Below are 17,694 nucleotides of genomic sequence, written 5' to 3' on the forward strand. Positions count from 1 at the left end.
TTCTCATTTAGAGTAGGAAAGAGGCTGCAGAGAGGAAGGTTTGTTAGGAAACCATTATTAAAAGTCTAGATAATCAGAAGTTAGGAACTGATTTAGAGGTGATGGACAGAGTTGATAGGAAAGGGTAGTCGTGAAGCCATTGGGAAGACAGACTCTTTAGAGCTAGCTATGGTGGGGCGGTAGGGTTGACAGGAGCTCTAGGGATAGGGTTCAAAGAAGTGATTGAGACCAGGATGCTGGGAGATGGGGTATTAATGGATGACTGCTTGGAGATCCATTTTTGAATAAAAAGGGTAGGGTGAGCAGAAGCCGTTTTACAAGAAGTTAGGAGTGAATGAGTAACCAAGGGTGGGCACCCTTCTTCAGATGTTAGAGAGGTGAGAACTGAGAAAAAGACCAAGGTGCTGAATGTTTCTAGTAGATGACAGTTTGGAGATCAGTTAGCACAGACAGGAAGAGGAAGGCAGATCACAAGGGGTCAAGGAGGGAATGGGGGTGAAGTGGAAGCTGTGAATGAAGACTGTGGACACCTCAATCTAGAAATTTGAAGGTTATGGGAGCTTTGAGGGACCTTAGAATGAAGGGAAAGTTCTCTTTCAGCATTCAAGAGGTCTGACATGTACAGGCAAAACAAGCCAGTAAGAAGGGATTGAGGTTGTTAATGGATGGGACAAAGTTTTGGAGTTAATGGGTAGAGATGGGATTAGGAATCCATGGATGACCACAGTGTCCACCAAGGATGGACAAGATGGAAGTCCAGGATGGCGCTTATATAGTGGGAAAGGATGCAGCTGTACAACAGAGAATGAGGAAACTCTACATGTACCGAGAGCAATCTCCAAGACAAATTACTAAGTGAAAAAAGCAAAGTGAGGAACAGTGTATGTTATATATGACATTCTGATAAAAAAAGACAAAAATAAGAAATGACATTTGTATTTGCTTGCATCTACCTAAATAAACTCTGGAAAGATACAAAAGATACTGAGAAAGGAGGTTATGTTCTGGAGTGGTTGAGAACCAAGATGTGAAGAAATAGACTTTCCACTGTGTGCTATTTTGTTTTTCCTGTGCCATTTTTGAAGCATGGAGTATATTAAGTCTTCAAAGCATTAAATTAAAAACATTACATCCCTATTATTACATGCGATGCAGCCATTTAAAATAATGTAGAAAATATAGATAGTGACTTGAGAAAAGGTCCATGCTATAGAAAGTGCAAAAAAAGCAGATTGTAGAAAAAAGTATATAAAGTATCTGGTAACCAGGAAAGGGCTTTGACTTATTTCAGGTCCTTGGAAGGCATTTGAATCACTTGGACCATATGATGCAGCCACTAAAATTGAAATCACAAAGATTATGTAATAAAATCGACATTTTAACAATGTAAGTGAAAAATCCTTAACAGCTTATTCACAGTATGACATATGTGTAAATATCAACAGAGACAAACCAAAGAAGATGTAAAAGTAAAATTATTTGCACTGATGTGGTAGGATGTGTAGCAGTTTCTAACTTTAAAATTGTATTTTATATTATTTATGTGATTATGAACAGAATTAAAATATTTGAACAATATTTCTGTAAAGCAAAAAAAAAAAAAACAAAAACAACCAAAAACCAGTCACGTGGCTGGAGCTAATGTTGGCAAGAGGGTGTGTGAAGGAAGGAAGGGTGCCAAGGAGGAAAGAAGATGTGGATCAGGAGCTTTGGGAAGGAGGAGCTTGAAATAGAGCAGGGCAGGAGACTGGAAGGAAGGCGGTTCAGAGAAGCGGCTGGGAAAGCCCAGCTGGGGTGGCTGATGTCTATGTGGTGTCCCAGTTAGCCAGGCTGGTGACTTCCTTAAAAAAGCATGTGGTAGCCTGGAGAGCCCACCCTGAGAACTGCAAATGCTGGGAACTGCAAAAAGGCAAGTAAGTGATTCAGTGATGATTTGAAATATACAGTTGAAAAGCCCATCTGTGGAATCTAGGATTGTAAAAGAATTCGCTGCTGTGAGTCTAGGAGAATTGGGAGGCAAATCTATTTAGTGCTTTAAATTTTTTTCTTGTTATTTTAATTTTTTATTGATATGTAACATTCCTATAAAATGCATCGTTCTTCTATTTACGTGCCCTTCTTTCTCCTGTTGCACATGCTCTTTTAAAATCTGAGATCAGGGGCACCTGGGTGGTTCAGTCGTTAAGCGCCTGCCTTCGGCCCAGGGCCTGATCCCAGGGTCCTGGGATCAAGCCCCGCATCGGGCTCCCTGCTCCACTGGGAACCTGCTTCTTCCTCTCCCACTCCCCCTGCTTGTGTTCCCTCTCTCCCTGGCTGTCTCTCTCTCTGTCAAATAAATAAATAAAAATCTTTAAAAACAAAAAATAAAATAAAATCTGAGATCACGGGCACCTGGGTCAGTTAAGTGACTGACTCTTGGCTTTGGCTTAGGACCCGATCTCAGGTTCTGTGGTGAGGTCCTGTTGGGCTCTGTGCTCAGTGCGGAATCTACTTGAGAGTCTCTCTCCCTCTCCCTCTGCCCCTCCCACCTGTGCTCTCTCTCTCTTTCTCTAAAATAAAATAAATATTTTTTTAAAAATTAAAAAAAATCTGAGACCAATATAAACTATATGTCCGGAGTAACCACAGTTTTATAAAGTAAAAAGAAGTATATTTGTAACTGTATGAAAGGAAATTCATTATAATATAAATGATAATGATCTCTGTGTAGTAGGATAATGGTTCCTTTTTATTGGTGTTTCTTTAGCGAACATGTTTTACTCCTACAGGAAAAAAAATGTTTGAGGTTCTTGTTCTCACTTTTGATTAGAAATGTTTTCAAATACACAGAAAGATGGAAAGAACAATCCCGAAACATCTCTCTTCCCAGTACCAAATTTCACACTTTGCCATGGATCCTTCTTCCATGTTTAAACCTCAGTCATCATAACATTCCACCCTGATTAATTCCATTTTCATACCTAAAAATAAAGATTTTTAAAACATAACTACAATAACATTATAATTTCTCATAAATTTAGCAACAATTCCCTAATATCATTTTGTGCCCATTTCATACTCAAATTTCCCTAATTTACTCCCAAATATCTCTTAAAGCTGATTTGTTCAAGCCAGGATTTAATCAAGAGCCAGCCATTGCTGGCTGATTTGGTGTTATGTGGGGTTCTTCCTAAGAAACCTGACTTAATTGAAACGTCATAAACAATCATAACATTTCATGAAAGAGGTGGCATTTGAAATCTAGGACCTTAAGTATATGTCAGAATTATTGACATGGGGAGAGAAGTGAGGAGGTCATTTCAGGAACAGAATATGAAAGAGAGAAAGGTAGCAGATTTGTTTGGGGAGCAGCAAGTAATCCAGTTTATTTGGATCAAAGGAAAAGGAATAATGGGGGATAGGATTAGCAAAATACATTGGAGACAGATCAGGGAGGGCCTTAAAGTTGTTTCCAGTCCACTGTGTAGATCATTGGGGATTCCAATGAATAACCCAACAGCCCATCATTCCTATGGGACAGTGGCTGTGTTTTAATCACCCGTATATCCCTGACACCTGGTAGAGCATACTTACAGGATGCTCTGATTGTATTTGTTGTTGAAACCATGGAGCTAATGAAGAAGTTTTAGTCAAAGACTAACATGCTAAAATCTCCTTTGGGAAGATTTAGAAAATTGGTTAGTAATGATGGTGAGGAGAGCAAGATTTTAGAGAAGAGAGCCAGCTGACTAGATTGGGGCAACTGAAGAAAGCTTTGTGGAGGGGGTGGGGCTTGGCAAAACTAGATGGAAAAGCAGCCAAAGCAGGAAAGAAGAGAAGTCAGGGAATGAGTTGAGGATAGCATAATGACCAGCGAGGACAATGTGCTTTGGGATGTTCTGAGAAACGAGATTACAAAAGATAGGATCAGGAATGGTTTGGGGGGGGGGTCCTAAAATTAGTCAATGATCTCTGTTACTACTTAACAAATGACTTCTGATCATACTTGAATTCAAGATTTGGGGTTTTAAAATTTTCATCTACGTATGTTTTTACATGTAAGAACAACTTACATACAATGAGAAAGACAAAATTGGATAAGATCATTCTGAGCCCAAAAAGAATTGATAACTCAATAAAGCCTAAATGAAGGGAATGTTAAATCAGACTTATACTGGACTGTGTTCATTTCAAATTTGTTAGACAATTGAAATATGATACTGACTACAACCGCCTATACGACATGGAAATATGATTGGCAGTGTTAGCAAATTTAGTTAAACTTAATAGAGAAAGAACATTTGCTCAAAACTGCATAGGAAATTGTGTGTTCTTCTTGAAGCTTTACACTTTATTCCCCTTCCAGAAGGAGGACGGACCCTCCTTGATTATATTCAAATTAGGGTCGGTAGGTGTGAGAATTGGTGCACAACTGGAAAAAACAAAACAAACAAACATAAAAAGCTCTACATTTACCTTGCTGCCCAGAAAAAACCTCAAACCTGTTTGGATTATATTTGGGGGGGTTCGTTCTCAAGATTTTCTGAACACTGGGATCACTGGGGAAGGTTGTGAAAAAGGCAGATTCCCCAGGACCTAGCCCCATTAATTCTGATTCTTAGCTGGGAGGGCAGGTCAGGCAAACGAGCACATGGGAAATTTATCTTCTTAAACAAGCAGCCTGTGTAGTTCTGATGCAGATCAGCTACGGACCATCCTTTGAGAAACTTCTCTAAAGGACCCCATCTTTTCTTAGGTGAGACTATAAATTGTACAATTAAAATTTGAGTTCTAGTTTAAAATAACTTTTTAAAAACATTTCATCAGGTCTGTTTGTTAGATCAGCTTCAAGTACTTGAAAACACAACCAACAGTAGCTTAAGCAAGTAAGTCTTGGTTGGTTGGTTGGTTTGGTTTGGTTTTTATCTCAAGCAACAAGAAGTCAGGGGCTGAACTGTCCAGGGCTGGTCTTTTGCATTCAGAGATTCAGTAATGTCTCCAAAGAGCCAATCTCCTATTCTGCTACCTTCGTGTTAGGGCGCAACCTTAATTTTCATGGTCAGCGGGCTGCTGCACATCTAAGTATCGTGTCCACGCTCCAGACAAGGGAAGGGAGAAGGAAAGGGTGCAAGCCAGGTACATCTGTCCCTTTCGCAAAGTGTTCACAGATGCTCTACCAGCAACTTCTGCTAATATCTTATTGGCCAGAACTAGGTCACATTTTGCCACCTTAGCTGCAAAAGGTCTAGAAAAGTAGTCACTATACATGCACTATTCCTTGAGGGGAAAAAAGTGGCTGTGATCTTGTGGGGAGACCCAAACCTTCATTCCTGAAGGATCTCGTCCTTGAACAGTTGGTAGTTAGATGGTAGTTCTTCACTGACTTGAATCACATAGTAATACATGATCCTGTGTGTCTCAGAGATACCCCAGGAGACCACCTGCATTCCAGACATACTCCTCCTTAGCTCCATTGTGGAGTAACTTCTCAATTTCCCCTTAGTAGTCAGGATCGATCACCCCAGCCCGTACAGTAACCCTTTCCCTTGCTTACCGATTCATGGGCTATGGCTGCTTTGCTCATGAGCTCATTGGCTAAGAACAGGGATGGCTGGAGAAAGAGGCCAACATATCCACGGGACAGGTCTTCTTGCTCAATGGACTATTCACATCCTCCTCTACTGAGGTTGCTCTTTGTAAGCATTCACACGGATCACAAGTATCTTTTCACATTGTGACCATTCATACACCTCTGACCACATACCACTTCCCCAGACCTTCTTGTCACCCATTTTCCAATCATGTTACTTCTTTGTCTCTGACCATCCAGCCCTATCATCAGTCTCTATCCTTGAGTCAGTTTATGTATGTACCTCTGGCCACCTCTCTTTTCAGGCACAACAAACCACAAGATCCCCTGCTTGGGTTCTGCCCACAGTGGGGAGTTTCCTTCACACTACCCGCAGGGCCACCTTCGAGCGGGGCTCTGGTGCTGCAGCCACCCACTTTTGAGTAGGGCCAGCCTATCCTACAGGACCATTTGTAAACGAACCCTAAGTCAACTGGCCATAAGGAACTCTCGATGAAGCCAGAGATGCAGGAGGCAGTGTGGCAGGAATATGGGCTTGAGCATCTGTGCTCCTTATTCATGCAAATTTCTTGTATCTTCAAGACCTGCTTGGGCTCAGTCTCCCAATCGTATAGACACCACTTCCACTTGCTGATGGACGACTCCATGAAGGCCCAGCAGTATGGCCTGGTGGATGGATGGCTCAGGACGGATCAGGTGGATCATGACCAAGCAAGCATTCAGTATGTACTAAGGTCCCGAAGCAGAGCAGAGCTTTTTCTCCAATGGAGAGTACTTATCTGCAGAGAATAGCACAGCTTTGCTGCAAAGTCCTAAGGGTCTGTGCTTTGATTCCCCTGTAGGGCTCTGCCAAAGGCTTCATGCAGCTGTTCTATCTGCCATGGACTCTTCAAACACTATTGCATTTGCTAGGTCTTATGAAAAGTAGCAGAGCAGCTACATGCAGCCTGGACTATTGTGATCCTTCTCTTGTCCTGAGCTGCACTCAAAACTGGCAGCTTTTCAGGTCATTCAATAAAGAAAAGCAGCACTCCCAAATGAGGCATATGTCGCCTCCAAAATCTAAAGAGGTCCACTGTGTCTCCTTCTTATAGGTAGGAGGGACCAGGTAGAATAATCTGTTCATTATTTTTTTTTTAAAGTTTATTTCAAATGCTCCCAGAGATTTTCCTGAGGTGGAAGCCTCCCGAATTTTTGTGGGATTTATTTCCATCCCTCTGGCACACATGAGTATTACCAATGTGTCTACCTCATTCCCACTTCCTATTCATTGAGTCGAATCAAAGCCATATCATCCATGTAATGGACCAGCAAGATGTTCTGTGGAATGCAAAGGTAATCAAGGTCCCCAGCAGATTAGATCACGGCATAGTGCTGGATCATTGGTTTAGGTAGGACAGTGAAGGTGTAAACTGTCCTGCTGGCTGGCAGCACACTGCTTCTGGTGGCCTTTACTAACAGGTAAGGAGGAAAAAAGCATTCACCTGGTCAGTAGCCGTCTACCAGGTTGCCAGGAGATTGGTTGATTTGCTCCAGCAAAGAAACCACGGCTGGAACAGTGGCCACAGTGAAAGTCACCACTTGATTAAGTTAACACTGAACTGCTTTCATTCTCTAAGATGCACTTGTCACAGGTCAAATAAGCAAGTTGAATGGAGATGTATTAGCAACCGTGACCACTACACTGCTCAAGTCTTTGATAGCGACACCAATCTCAGGACTATCGTGTTGCTTTTAGTTTACTATTTTGATAGGTAGGGACAGCTCCAAAGGCTTCCACTTGGCCTTTCCTACCATAATAGCCCTCACTCTATGTACTAAGAAACTGATGCGGGGATTCTGCCAGTCGCTGTGTCAATTATACATTACGGAACCAGGAAATTACCCAGAGGCTGGTCGTGGGAACCCCCTGGACCCACTGTTGAGATAAACCCAGCAGAACACCACTGATCACCTGACGGCCATCGACTCCTGCTCTGACTAGTGGACCACAGTGGCATTTTGGGTGTTCAGGAGTTCAGAGCCAGTGTCTGATTTCCCCTAAAATGTTTATTTCTCCTTTCCTAATGTTTCCGGGGAAATGGCTGCAGTTCCTATTCGAGAAGGCTAGGAGGAAGGTTTACAGTATGCACGTTTATGCGTAACAGGTTCCTTCCTCAGGAAGACCTGGATTCCCCTTCATGCAAGGGGCTCTGGGTGTGAACTTGGAACATTCTGGAAAGTGGTTGGCTGATATAAATTGGTAAAACATTGCAATTCTTCAGTATGCATGGCACCTGTTCATGGGTTATACTCTGTACCCCATTCTGTGGGGTGTGCCGTAACTTACATCGTACGGGTCTAGAGCAATGAGAAGCAGTAGGGGTGAGTCCTTAGGAGGACCTGCACTTTCTTGCAGGGGGAAGGCTATTAAGAGTTCTGCAGGCGAGGGGAGTCTGTTGCCAATTCTTAATGGAATGACATGGAAACAACAAATAAAATTATGGAAGTATAATTGCATTTTGCATCTCAAGTATGATTAGTTCTTTAAAGATGTGATTCCATTACATAAAAACAGATGGAATTTGTCTCTTTTTGAAAGAGAGGTTGGATATAAATTGGGTTTCACAGTCTACATTCATTCTATTATGAAATCCACATCTTTGTGACAGCAATTGCTAGGGCAGAAATTACCACTGGCAATTCTGACCACTATTAGTCTTGGACTTTATGTCCCCTTGATTAAAGGAAAGCTGTGGTTCACCTTTTCAGGGTGATACATTTGTAATAGGGTCCTGTTCTCTGTGGTACTTTTTGTGGGCACTAACGATGAATGAAAACCTGTGATAATAGGTTTAAACTATTTAATCCATGAAAAGAATTTGAATCTTTGCTTCCAGAATGAAATCATGCTGATAGGAGTGTCAAACCCAGGATAGCAAACATGCTGGGGGCCCCCATTATACGTCAGGCATTGTGCTAGGAATTTGGGTAAAAATAAGATCTAGCCTTAGGCATAAACTGAAGAGCACACAATTTAGCTGCAAGCTTAGCTAAATTGTTTAGATTCAAAAAAGAAATTGGACTTTGCTTGATTAATGGAGATAGAAAATAAATTTGAAAAGAATCAAATAATAATAATTCTGGAAACAACATGCCAGCACCTCTTTAAAAAGAAAATAAAGGGGCGCCTGGGTGGCTCAGTCGTTAAGCATCTGCCTTCGACTCAGGGTGTGATCCTGACATTCTGGGATCGAGCCCCACATCAGGTTCCTCCGCTGGGAGCCTGCTTCTTCCTCTCCCACTCCCCCTGCTTGTGTTCCCTCTCTCGCTGGCTGTCTCTATCTCTGTCAAATAAATAAAAAAATCTTTAAAAAAAAATAAATAAAAGAAAAAGAAAAGAAAAATAAATTTAAAAGTTAAAGAAAGAAAAAAATACTTCAAACTGCTGTATACTCGTAACATATTCATAAAAAATACAAACAATAAAAAAAAAGAAAAATCATCTGTAAGCCCCCTGGCTTCCAGAGTTTTCTCTGGGCGCACTCATCCACTTCTACAAACACGTATTTTTCACAAAATTAAGTCTGATGATTAATGTTTTCCAGAAACCTAGAGATCATCACAGAGAATATCGGGAATTTTTAAAAGAACAAGAGAAAGAATTCCGTAATTGCCTTTTGTTTTTTTTGTTTTTTTTGTTTTTTTTTTTTTTTAATATTTTATTTATTTATTCGACAGAGATAGAGACAGCCAGCAAGAGAGGGAACACAGCAGGGGGAGTGGGAGAGGAAGAAGCAGGCTCATAGCGGAGGAGCCTGATGTGGGGCTCGATCCCAGAACGCCGGGATCACGCCCTGAGCCGAAGGCAGACGCTTAACCGCTGTGCCACCCAGGCGCCCCCGTAATTGCCTTTTGAACTGTTCCGATAATTCTGCTCATTTTACTTTGAAGCTGTTTTGAGGTTAATTCTTAGTGAGTGCTAAAATTGCTTAAACTTGCCTAGTGGTTTGAAATTACAAGTATACAAATTTATTTACAAATATATTTTGCCTCGTGGTTGAAAGAGAAGTTGAGTCTGAAAACCAACGGAAAAGGAAGAATGAAGTGACATTGAAACAATCTTGAATTGTGGGCGCCTGGGTGGCTCAGTCGGTTAAGCGTCTGCCTTTGGCTCAGGCCATGGTCCCAAGGTCCTGGGATCGAGTCCCACATTGGGCTCCCTGCTCAATGGGGAGTCTCCTTCTCTCTCTGCCCCTCCCCCCTGCTCAAACGCACACGCTCTCTCTCTCTCAAATAAATAAATACAATCTTAAAAAAAAAAACAATCTTGAATTGATGTTAAGAAGTAGCAATGGCAAAGCAGCCTTCATCCATAAAAACTTAGTTAAATTAAAAAGTAGTCAAACGGCTTGTTTGCCTGGCACTGAGGGGACTCCCAGGACATAGGACTTACAGTGATAGAACTGAGCTGGTCTGGGGCAAACCGGCATGACTGGTCATCCTAGACAGACCCCAGCGTGCTACAGAATACATGCTATCCATACCTTAGTACAGCCTAAAATCTGAAAGGTTCTGGATTCCAAACTTGTTCCCAAGGATTTGGAGGGAAGGACAGTGGGCCTAGATGTACATAGACTATTTCTGGAAGGAGACACAAGCAACAGGTCAAACCTCCCTCCCCACAGGAAGAAGACAGGTGTCTGGAAAGCAGGAGTAGGAGGGAAAGTTTTCACTGTATATCCTCTTGCATCCTTTGACCGTGAACCATGTGAACGTATTACCTGCGCAAAAAATAAATTTAGTAAATTATTGGGGGAAAAAAGTGGTCAGCAGTAATTTAAAGTCTCTATATATCTGCTACAATGAAGCCCTTCCTGGTTACTTATAAAATCAGTGGTTTTCAGTATTCCTTGCTCACTTCTCTTTTCGGTCATGTCTATAATACTCTTTTCACACATATCACTTCGCTCTCTAGGAAGAGCAAGGAATAGTGTAGGCAGACCAGGCTCTTTGGAGACATGCTACTTTAAGGGTTTCCAAAGTGGAGATGTTGGACCAGACAACGGTTCAGGCTGAGGAGGGGACCCTCCCTGTAAAGGCAATGGGACCTAACCAGCCAGAGGAAAATAATATTTGTAATGGTGCTTACTAAGTGCCAGTCACTGTTCTAAGTACAGGGTGTCTGAAAAGTTAGGAAACACAGGATAAAATTATTTTTAAATCATATACTTTTTAGCTTTTTAAATAATATATTGGTTTTTTTTAATCCCAAGATGTATTTTCAGTGAACTACCTCTAAATCTGAAGCAATGGATACATTTGTTAATGAGGGAAACAGTTTATTATATATATTATAAATATGTATAATTCCATATATAATTTTCCTTATACTTCCAGACTTATTAGACACTCTTTAATGTATTTAGCATACTTTTTAATGATTATAATTGGACTCATTGTTTTATTTTATTATTTTTATTATTATTTTAAGTAGGCTGTATGCCCAATGTGGGGGCTTGACCTCACGACCCGGAGATCAAGAGTCTCATGCTTTACTGACTGAGCCAGCCAGACTCCCCCTGGACTCATTGCTTTAAATTGGGGGTTTCCCAAGGCTTGAAAAAAAGATACCATATTCTGTGAAAATGTAACTAACACGCTATTTAAAAACAAGTTTATTTTATGTTCCTTGACTTTTCAGACACCCTACGCTTTATATGTATGAATTCATTTCATCCTTTCTATGATGACATGAGGTAGGTAGCATTTATTATCTGTACTTGGCAAATGAGTAAACTGAGTCAGGGTGAGTTCCCTAACTTGTGTGAGGTTATACAGACAGACACAGCCAGAAAGCTATAGCTTTAGATCTGTGCTCATAACCACTGAACCTTACTGCCTCTTACAAGAGGAGCGTCTGAAGGAGCAGTGACTTGGAACTGACTTGAGACCATGAAGGATCCAAAATCGGATTCTGAAGAAGGGAAAGGAAGCTGGTGTTAGATGTGCAATATTTCTAGGTTGCGCTGAAGTCTTCATATAGCCCACTTATGATTACAGGATCTATCGTTAATAAAAATGGTAAAAAAATGATATTCTAATGTTTGCATAACCCCCCTCCTGAGTATTCATTTCTTTCTTTCTTTCTTTCTTTCTTTCTTTCTTTCTTTCTTTCTTTCTTTCTTTCTTTCTTTCTTTCTTTTCTTCTTTCTTTCTTTCTTTCTTTCTTTCTTTCTTTCTTTCTTTCTAGATTTATTTATTTGTTTGTCAGAGCGATAGAGAGATAGGGAGAGCACAAGCGGGAGGACCAGCAGGCAGAGGGAGAAGCAGGCTCTCCACCGAGCAAGGAGCCAGATGCAGCGCTCATAACCTGAGCCGAAAGCAGACGCTTAACCGACTGAACCACCCAGATGTCCCTTGAGTCTTCATTTCTAATTGCTGCCATTTTCTGCAAGAGATTTAAGCAATACATTCAAACTCCACCAGGTGGGAAGGAAACGTACTGCCCAGGAAGAGTCCTGAAAAACAGAAAAACTTCAGGACAAGCCCAAACAATGATGCGTACTGGCCTCTTTGAACAATAGGTGAATTTCCTTTGTCCCAGTGTTAAAAATTTTGAAATCGAATGCCTTTAGCTTTGCCTTACCTTCTCCAATTAGCCACGGTCTCCACCACTCCTAAATGTGTATATTCAGTCAGCTTCAAACATTGCATTACCTCCCTGGCTCTAGTAGGCATGTAAGATCACAGGCTCGGTGCTAGAACTAGACCCCGTTAGGAAGGGAGGACATGGGGAGAGAAAGAGAGATTTTGTGCAGCCGGTGTGACACAGCCAATGAGCAGCCAGTGACGAATGATTCAAAGTCATTAGCATCACGTTGTTTATGGGGGTGAGACTAGCGAGAGGTAAAGCTAACAGGGCAGAAACATGTTACAGCGGAATCTAAAAAATCCAACATACTATAGGAATGGGAAAAAGATGATCCTTGTGGACATGTAAGTTGGCAAAAGGCCCTACAAGATTTTGGCAGTGTTTTGTTTTGTTTTCAGCAGGAAGATGACCAGCCAGCAAATGAGTGGAGAGGCTTCAAGTTCTTTTGCACTCGCTGAAGAAGTCAAAAGTCCTGAGGTCTTTCAGAATCCAGTGAAAAATTCCGATCATACTCAACTTCCACTGGCATTATCATCTTTCTAGATCACAGGGGGTGGAGATAACAACATGCAGAGCTCGGTGAGGCATCAGGGAGGAGCATCGTGGGCAAAGGTGAAGAGGCGAGACTGTGTGTGCCTTTTCCAGGGAGGGAGAGCCAGAGAAGTAGTGGGACCTCAAAACCCGGAACAGATTGTAGTGAGGAGGAGCAAGGAGAAGTTTGGGGCCGATTGTGGAGGGTTTTGGAAGACTGGGAGAAGAGCTCAGGTTGTGTGAGTGGGAAACAAACAAGGAGCCCTGGGTGCCTCAGAGATGTTCTGTCTATAGGATGTTCGGAACTGGAGGGCCACTTGGGTGGCTCAGTCAGTTAAGCGTCTGCCTTTGGCCCAGGTCATGATCCCAGGGTCCTGGGATCGAGCCCCATGTTGGGCTCCCTACTCAGTGGGGAGTCTGCGTCTGCCTCTCCTTCTGCCCCTCCCCTGCTTGTGTTCTCTCTCATTCGCTCTCTATCTGAAATAAATAAAATCTTTTAAAAAAACTTTTAAAAAGGTTGTCTGGAACTGGATCATGTGTAAGAGGTCAGAATCACAGCTGTAGAGTAGATGTTGATCCGGGGAATCTCATCAGCACATCTAGAAGAAAACTGGCCTTTGTAGAATAGGTCTGGTCAGGGAGGTGACTTATCAATTCAGCAGTGACCTCAGAAGAAGCACGATTCTGTGGAATTGGGACTGGGACTATGGACGGCAATGCAAACAAGAGGGTTGGGAACATCCTACCAGGAGTAGACTTACACCCGTATAGGGAGAGCACTGTCCATTTCTTTTGTCGTTCCAGGGGCTCCATTAAGCCCTACTTCTCACCCTTACCAGTTTACCTGAACCCTTTCTCTAATCTTTTTTTTTATAATGATTTTTTTATTATTTTATGTTAGTCACCCCCTTTCTCTAATCTAATCCTAATCTAATTTCACTTTAGATTAAGGAGTTGAACTGCTTATTAAAATGCAAATATTCATGGGAGGGATACCCAGCCCAATATTTACACTTCATACTGTAGATATTATACATTTATGAAAACATTTATTTTGTATGCCCTCCATTCAAGCCACCCAGAAATCAAAGATGATAGAGTTCAGACAAAATCTCATGAGTCTGAAATTCAGTCACTGATTTCGGGGGAGAAACTGTTTCAAACACCTAAATGAGTAGAATTGACTCCCCTGCCGTTATTTTTCCAAGCCCGGCATCCATTCCCCCTGCTGCTACCAGCATTCTAGATTTCCTGTGGGAAACCCTACCTTCCCTCTCAGCCTAAATATATAAGGGAGAGGTTCGTTCTCGTGCACCAGAGTTGGAGCGGCTGTCTCTGTTCTAGCCAATCAGAACCAGCTGTCTCTGTTCTAGCCAATCAGAACCCAGGGATAGATATTTGCTCCAATTTGGTCCAAGCAGAATGAATCCTGGAATTTGGCGGGGGAGAGGAACACGAGGGAAAGAGATTCCCTCTCTCTTTGGCTGGGACCCCTAACATGACAAGTGACCTGCTACCCCCGAGAGCCACCACCCAGATAGAAGGTAACACTGAGGGGAGGCAGAGCGGAGTGATCAGGTGAAACTAAGTCCTGATGACATTGTTTAAGCCCCAAGATCCAACAGTGCCTAAAATCAGCCCTGTCCTTAGACTTTTCAGTTACGCGAATCAATAAATTCATTTGTTTTGCTTAATTCACATTAAAATGGATCTTTCAGTCACCTTGCGACATAAAATTATTGCTATAGACTGAATATTTGTGTCCCCCTCCAAACGCATATGGGGAAACCTAATGCCCAATGTGATGGAATTAGGAGGTGGGGCCTTTGGGAAGTGATAAGGTCATGAGGACGCAACCCTACAAAAGAGACCCCAGAGAACTAGCTCCTCTCTTCAGCCATATGGTAACAGCAAGAAGACAGCCATCTAGGAGCCAGGAAGCAGATTCTCGCCAGACATCGAATCTGCTCAGTGCCTTGATCTTGGATTTTCAATAGAAATAAATATCTGTTGTTTATAAGCTACCCAGTCTATGGTATTCTGTAAACGCAGCCAGACGGATCCAGACAAGTACTGACCGGCTTAGCATCACATCTGCTTGCGTGTTGTGATCATTAACAAGGTTCACCTTTCCTTAGGAATTCATCCCTTAATGCGAGGTCACGATGACGTAGGCAGATCTAGGATGCTTGTTTTTATGCTTAGCTTTCTTTAGACTTCTTTACCTCTGGTAATTGCCTGAGGACCCCCTTTCTGCAGCTCCAGTAGAGGGAAGCACAGTAGGGCTCTTTTAAAGGTGGATCCCGAAGGCTGGTTATACTGACCGCTAACCACAGTTAACTGCAGTAACCACAGTTGGCCTGGGCCGTCCTGCAGACCAGCCATCCCTATACTGAAGGCAGCTCTTCCTTCAGTGCTAGAAAGAACCCACCCAGCACACAGAAAGAACCCATCACCAGCTCCTTACCGAGGGAGGAAATAACCCTGAGAAGTTTGGCTCCCTCAGCTCAGGACAACCAAGAAATGAGTCAGCTTTCTAGAGAAAACTCCTTCCCACAGTCTGTGATTCACCATCTCCAGCAGGCTCCCACCCCACCCCCTCACCAGTGAGGCCTATGCGTTTCTTTCAAGAGCATAATAATACCTTATATTTGAAAAGCACTGAAGTGCTTTACCTCTTTGAAAGTACTTGTGCATTCATTATCTCATTAGGATACCAGATTCGCTATTTTTCCCTTCAGAGTTGTATTTTTTAAAACTAAAATCCAGTGGGGAAATTTTTTGTATAGCTTTCAATGAGTCTTGAGAGGAAAAAATCAGAATGAGTCCAAGAGCGAAGATTTCCTAGGGCCATAAATCTTAACCTTCTATCTCATGCCAGAAATAATAAGGGGCAGAGGCTAAGATTTGAGAGGAAGGAACATTGAGGGGGTTCTAGTTCCCCATCTGCCTCTAAGTAGCTGTGTGACTTGGACGTGCTCCTTGATCTCTCTGTGCTTCTGTTTCTTCTTTTGTAAAATGGTGGCATTGAGGCTTCCTGGGGGGATTGGCCTTGATATTTTCTGAGGGCCTTTAAAGCTCTGAGGTTTTATGGCTTAGGGAGTTAAAAGCCTGAGGGGTCTAATTTCCAAGCAAGTTGGCACGTGTTAATGAGCCCAGCTGCTATTTTGGGGTGTGCAGGAAAGAGTCCCTGCCCGGGGTCCCAGGGGCCACAGCACAGTGGGACATAAAGCTGAGCTCGACTGACTCCCCAGAGACTCCAAGGCCCTCTTCCAAAGTGGTAGTTAGTTGGCAGCGGTTAGTTGGTTAAATGAGGGGGGAGTGCCTGACCATTCACAGAGTGCTGGCCTCTTGATAGATCAGGACCCCTGCGGCCTGTGGGAGGAAGCACAAGTAGGTATCAGATTGGTTCTTGGAATGGGAGTGGACCCCTGGCATCTCCCTGGAGATGTGGCCTGTGTAGGGCTTGGCAGCTGGGGTCGGAGGTCCTCCTTAGCAATACAGAGTCTGGCCCAAGACATTTTCCTTGCTGATTTCAACCTTCTCTGTACAACTCTTTCCTTCTGCAAGTGCTTTCTGCCCAGTGGGGAGGTAAATGGATCCCCCACCTCCGTGAGCCCCTTCTGTGTGACTACACTCTCTACGTCTCCTGGCGTTGCCTTCCATTTCCAATGACTACTTTGAGAAGCTAGATGTCAGCGGCTTAGCTTGTCTCACTAGTGCCTGAATTATGTATCTTTTGAGACGAAGGACTATGATGCCTCAGACCGCCTCCTGCCTTTCTCAGCACAGCTTTGGCTCTGAGCCCCCCCTTCAACCTGTCCCCTCCCCTGTACCTCCCCACCCCCAATCAAAACAACCAACTACTGCCACCACTGACTACAACAATTGCCTTCATCATCCCGTTATGTACCTTGTCCTCTTAGGAAATTTTCTTTGTCCCTAAACAAATTCCTGCTAAAGTGCTGATAGCTGCTAAGACTTATTACCCTCCCATCCCCCCTGCCACTGCTCCAAATATATATTTGCATTTTAGCAGGAACACTGGGTCCAGTTTGGCAGAAACAATCCCATTAAAGGAACAAACTTGTTTCAGCATCAAACCTATGATGGGAGATATTTTTGTCCTTAAGGAAGTGCCTTTTTTTGGCCCCTCTAATTACCTAGAGGAGGCTGGGTCCTGGTGAGGATAGAGCTCACCAGGGCAGCCTGGCCAATCAGGCCTTCCCCCTGAGCCAATAGCGCCGTCCTATGCATAATGAGCTCTGCAATTGTCATCCCCAGAACAAAATCTGCCACATTGCCTTTGCCAACCTCCCTGCATTTCATAATATTATTTTGTTGATTCTGGGATCTTCTCTCTTCCTCCTGAAATCCTGGCCCAGCCTCAGATGTGCCTGGCTCTGTCTAGGTTGTACCGCCTGATGCTGGGATGTGGAATCTTGGCATGGCACTCTCCGAGAACTCAGATTTGCACCCTGCGCCCCCTCCACACACCATTCCCATGCCCCTTATGGAGGCTCCTGCAGTCCAAACTCTAGTCTCAGGACATCAGGACCTGAGCTTAAAACAGGACCAGAGAAAGGAACCACAATTTATAAAGTAAAACCACATTTGAATTAATACAAAGAAACAGCTGAGTTTCAAGAGCTTCCAGATCTATATTAAGAAGGGGCAACTTTCGGGGCACCAGGGTGGCTCAGTTGGTTAAGCGTCTGCCTTTAGCTCAGGTCATGATCCCAGGGTCCTGGGATCGAGGCTCGCATCCATTGGGCTCCTTGCTCAGTGGGGAGCCTGCTACTCCCTCTCCCTCTGCCTACTTGTGCTCTCTCTCACTCTCTCTCTTTGTCAAATAAATAAAATATTTTTAAAAAAGAAGAAGAAGAAGAGGAAGAAGAAAAAGGAGGGGCAACTTTCTATTCCAGTGGTTTGCCCACTCTGATTTTGGGTTCCAGGCCAG

The sequence above is a fragment of the Ursus americanus genome, chromosome 3 (genome assembly GCF_024610735.1).
Source record: "Ursus americanus isolate L20-20 chromosome 3, mUrsAme1.1.p, whole genome shotgun sequence".
In the NCBI taxonomy this organism is placed as follows: Eukaryota; Metazoa; Chordata; class Mammalia; order Carnivora; family Ursidae; genus Ursus; species Ursus americanus.